At 41.6% G+C, this 5425-nt stretch overlaps 1 pseudogene; it reads right to left on the bottom strand.

The window, feature by feature from the left end:
- Positions 1–1454: 1454 nt before the first annotated feature.
- Positions 1455–2644, bottom strand: LOC146889176 (igE-binding protein pseudogene; annotated as a pseudogene).
- Positions 2645–5425: the final 2781 nt, after the last annotated feature.

Raw genomic sequence — 5425 nt, 5'->3', positions numbered from 1 at the left:
AGGTAGGATCTTTTTAGGGAGAACAACAGAACCTAAAAATTGGCCAGTATCTGCAATCTGGACCTTTTCAGCGGCTATTTGAAGACCCCCATAGCTGTAAACTTTTAACGAGCAATGGGTAGGCTTTCTTTAGGACCTGTAAGTTCTCATGACACATGAGTACATCATCCATGTAATGAACCACAAGCAAACGTGGAAAACGTTCACGAAGCGGTTTAAGAGCCTCCTGCACAAACATCTGACAGATTGTCGGACTATTGGACATACTCTGAGGCAAAGTTTTTTCATTGAAAGCATTTATCAGGTTCTATATGATTAATTGAAGGAACAGTAAAAGCAAAGGGAGGCCTATCAGCAGGATGCAATGGAATAGAAAAAAAACAATCCTTAATATCTATTATTACCAGACTCCAATTTTTGGGCAAAGCTGAAAGCACTGGGAGTCCTCGCTGCACAGGCCCAAAGAGGTGCATTTCTTCATTAATGACTCTCAAGTCATGAAGCAAGCGCCATCTTTCTGATTTCTTTTTAATGACAAAAATGGGTGTATTTCATGGAGAGGTGGATGGTTCTATGTGTCCCAGAACCAATTGCTCATTAACTAGCTGATTTACGGCTTTTAGTTTTTCAGAGGTAAGTGGTCACTGGGGAACTCATACGGGGGTCTCTGTTTTTCATGGTATGGGCCGTGCTGCCCCAGTGGCACCTAGGAAAAACCCAGGCCCTGTTTGTTGATATTAGGTTTAGGATTTATTGGCTCCCATATTTCTTGCTTGGAGCGACCCAAGCCCTTTCCTGGCCTATGGCCCATTTTTATCATTATATCTTGGGCCTGAGATGAATATGCATTAGATAAGGTCAATCCCATACCCTGCATCACGTCTCTTCCCCATAAGTTGACTGGCAGGGGGAAGACATATGGTTAAAATATCCTGACTGCCCTTTATCTGTTTTCCAGGTTAATCTGGTGGAGCTAATGGTGGGGTTTGCACTGTAGCCCAAGCCCTGAAGGGCATGAGACGACTCAGTAATGGGCCAGGACTCTGGCCACCAGCGCGATGAGATAATACTTTTGTCCGCGCCGGTGTCCAAAATGCCTTCGAAGCATTTACCATTGACCCAAAGGGGCAGTTTGGGTCGATCTTGAAGGCTAACAACCAAGTAAGCCGAATCCTGTCCTGTAGACCCCATTAATTTATTCTCCAGCCTCTGGTGGATGTCTGCCGGGAGAAGTAGTAATTGAGCTATCCTGTCTTCTTTACTGATGGAAAAAACTCCACTAGGGCAAGAGCATAGGGCTTGTATTTTAGCAGTGTGCTGACTATCAACAAGGCCTGGGTGGACAATCAGTCCCTGTAGGGTAAGCAAGCCACGCCCTAAAAGCAGGCCCATGCTTCCAGGGGGCAGGGGCTCAGGCAGTTGCACGGGGATGGGCTGTACCCCCATTTGGGGAGTCAATAGGAAGTCAGTGGAGGCAAACAAGTCCATGCTTGTTCTGCATCCAAGGGTCCCTCGGTCATTGCCCTGACGAACTTGCTCCCATATTTTTGGGGACCCTAGGACCGAGGGCCCGTCATCCTGTTTTTTGGATCATCAGTCTGTGGGTTTCCTAATGGTGGGAGGATTTTGCCATGGACATCCCTAATGGAGCGGCAGAGCTCAGCCCTATGATAACCTTTACCACAGCGTGAGCAAAGGGTAGGGGGTGCTCTCTCCTTTTCTGATGACCTACAATCCTTTTTTAAATGTCCTGGCTTCCCACATTTAAAGCAAACTCTTTTGTCTGGCCCTTTAAAGGGGCACTTTTGTGACTGCATGATGGCTGCAGCCAAACCTGCATTCGTCAGGGGTCCTCCTAGTTCTCTACAGACCCTGAGCCAGTCCTGTAACCCTTTTTTATCCCTGGGGCTATGGCCGCAGGGCACTCCTGTGTAGCTTGCTCAAAAATGAGCTGCTCAATGAGTGGTGTGGCCATATCAGTATCGCCAAAAATGCGTCCTGCTGCCTCAGTCATTCTTGCCACAAAATCTGAAAAAGGCTCTTGAGTCCCTTGTATAATCTTGGTGAGCGGAGTGCTCCCTTCTCCCTTTTTTGACAAGGCTTTCCATGCTCTAATAGCTGTATCGGCTACCTGGCGGTAGGCGCCATAAGGATAGTTAGTCTGGGCAGCGGCGAAGTGCCCTCGCCCGGTCAGGAGGTCAAAGGTCCATTGCTGTTGTTCTGGAGTTAAGGCCTGAGCATTAGCTCTGGCCTCTTCCTGGGCTGCCTCATGCCACAGGGCTTTCCACTCCAAATATTGACCCATGCTGACGAGCGACACTTTTGCAACTGTCTCCCAGTCCGCTGGAGTCATGGCAGTCAAGGTCAATCTGTCCAACTGGGCTAAGGTAAAATTAGCAGTCACTCCATACTTTCTGACTGACTCTGCTAACTCTTTTATTTGGTTGTACTCTACAGGCTCATGCACCCGCCCGTTTTCCCCTTTGTAAACAGGGAAGGCCAAGTGTAACTTTCTCTTGACCTTGTCAGGAATAAATGAAAAGGTCTTTGCCCCAAGGCGTTCCTCATAAGGAGGCACCGAAGGGGCAGTTGGGGGAGGGCGCAGCTCATAAAGAGGCAGATGGGCCATTTGGGATGACCTCATGGCCTTACCATTGGCTAATTTTGTCTCCTCCTCTGTATCTAGTTCTTCTATCTCTTCTCCTGAGCCAGAACTTTCGTGTTCACTTTCATGGTCACTTTCAATTTGCAGAGCTTTGAGCCCCTGCAGAGAATATAAACTACTGTTCTTTCCTTTTTTCTTACTGTTGGTATCAGAAAGCTTTTGACCTTGTAGGTCAATATTCATCTTCTCCCCCATTTGTATTTTCTTAGAATCACCAGGGGGTCCTTTTTCCTTATTTGGGACTGTCCTTTTCTTATGCATGCCTAACCTCTCACTGCACCCAGTTTCTGATATGCTATCCTGGACTTCCTCCGCTTTTGCAACAACCGCTTGGCAGGATTTATCTTTTAAGCAATTTCTGGCAAAAAATAAGAGAACTGCTAAAATAAGTACCAAGGCCTCTACGAAACCTTCCCAATGCGGAAACAAGTCAAGCCCCAAACCGAAAAATACAGGAATAGTCATACCTCTCTGAGCATGCATACTTGCAGTTCTGTATCCTCCCTGAATCCAAGGGGTCTCCGGCGGTGTGAGTAGTGGTCAGGGTCTCCCAGCATCCCGGGCTTCAGCACCAGATGTCCCATGCTACCGTTTCGCCAACAAGAACCACGCGGGACACTAGGATTCTTCTGCAGAAAAGCTTTAATGCGTCCTGAGAGAGAGAGCATAAGCTAACATGGCGGAGACCCAGGACGAGGTGAACCCAGCCCTTATAAAGGAAACAATCCTCGCTTTGGACGTGTCACTCTTGGATTGGTCCGCTGCACAAAATCCCAGATGATGCCTCGGGAGTAGGCGGGGACGCAGTAGTGGAAAGTTACCAAACACGTGTCCGTTACCTAGTTCACCTGGCGGTGGAACCGGATGCCAGGGCCATCTTGTAATGGAGTATGTGGTTGCGGTCCTCTACACACATCCAGCTGCTAGACTCTGTTTCCTGTTTGCTCAGAGGACTGTTGTCATGGACAGTGATCTGTAAATTTTCCCCTTAAATAAATAACACTTTTATTATTCATAATTCTGAATTTGTGTGGGATTGTATTGTGACTTATGACATCACATAGTTCATATATTTTCATGTCCATGCTGTTATACTTTAACAATGTAAAATAAAACATATCCATATTTTGACAAGACTGCACACATCCAAATGTAAGATAAACATTTTATGAAAGATCAAGCTGTTGAACATAAGTAACATGTGAGTACTCAACTATAAGAAATATTTTATACTACTTAACTACAGTTCAAGGAACATTGAAGAAGATAGAAGAAAAAATAAAAGAGTTGAAAGAAATGATACAAGACAGTAAAATCCTATCTTCTAGGCATTGCACATCCAATGAAAATAAGATGTCAAGTCAGCAGTGACTTCCAACAGTAGTTCTATACAATGTTGGACTTGTCAACAAGGAATCAGAGATTACAGAGAGTTCAAAGTACCCTACCTTTGTCTTGGGTATGAGATAAATAATAAATATATATTCCTATATATGGATGCACACACACACACACACACACACACACACACATATATATACTATGTATATATGTATATTTGTATATCTATATCTGTGTATATATATATATGCATACATATATGTATTTGTATTTGTGTGTAAAGCTATTAAATAATAAATTCAATTTCATTTTTTTAATAGAGAAAAGAATGTGGAATGTATTCACAACAGGTTATAAGTCAATTGTGAGAATGAAAATTTTACTAACACAAATGTATGTAAGCTTTGAAGGTATGATACTTGCATGAAATAAGTCAGAGATAAATGCTATATAGATTATACTGAAATGTAACGGACACATCAATGTTAAGATGGCATATCTCACATGCTCTTATCACCACCACTGCAAACTGTGTTAAAAGAAAAATAGGAAATTCTTCAATTATTGAAGCTGTCTTAGTTACTTTTTTTTGTTTTAAAATAGGGTCTCATTTTATATGTCTTGCCAGCATCTATAAGCTCCATATGTGAGATTATGGGTTCATCACATCCCTTTATATTCACACTCAGTAAACACAAACAGACACACACACACACACACACATACACACACACACACATTATTGCTACAGCTCCTCATACATGCAAAACATCAGCATTCAACTTTCAGAAAAGTAGAAAACTATAGCTATTAAAGAGAGTAGTTTTTAAAAATAGAAAAAAATGATATGCAATAATGCTTAAGGTTGCATATGTAGTATCACCCTTTACAAAGAATGCAAGAGTTTGAATTCGAATTTTGAAATATCTTTAAATTAAAATAAAATTTATGGCATGACAACAATTATACTGTGATACATCAATGCAGTGTTGTATTTTAATGTGTTATTAAGAAACCCAATTATCAAATATTTGCTTAGAAACCAATTTGGTATAAGTATTTTAAATTAGTATTTATTGTAACCAAACACTACCTACTTAATATCGAATAATTTATTAGTTATTCATGAGTGTTTTTTATATTTGTATTTTCAGGGATGCTAAATTTTTGCAATGTATTAACCTCTACATTATGCGTTTCCCAAACTACCACTCTTAAAAATTCTTAACTATTACGTTAGGCAGACTATTTGGTGTTTGTTTTTAACTAAATTTGGTAAAAGAAACAATGTTCTGATTATATTTTTATCAATTTCACAAAATCTTGAGACATCTACAAAGAGGGAATTAAAAAAAAATTCCCTTCATATTGATCAATGGGTATGTCTGTGAAGGATATTCTTATTGCCTATTATTGTTA

This window comes from Myodes glareolus, chromosome X (assembly GCF_982192425.1).
Source record: "Myodes glareolus chromosome X, mMyoGla1.1, whole genome shotgun sequence".
In the NCBI taxonomy this organism is placed as follows: domain Eukaryota; kingdom Metazoa; phylum Chordata; class Mammalia; order Rodentia; family Cricetidae; genus Myodes; species Myodes glareolus.
Note: the sequence above shows the minus strand (reverse complement) of the source record. Positions and strands in the feature narration are given on the sequence as shown.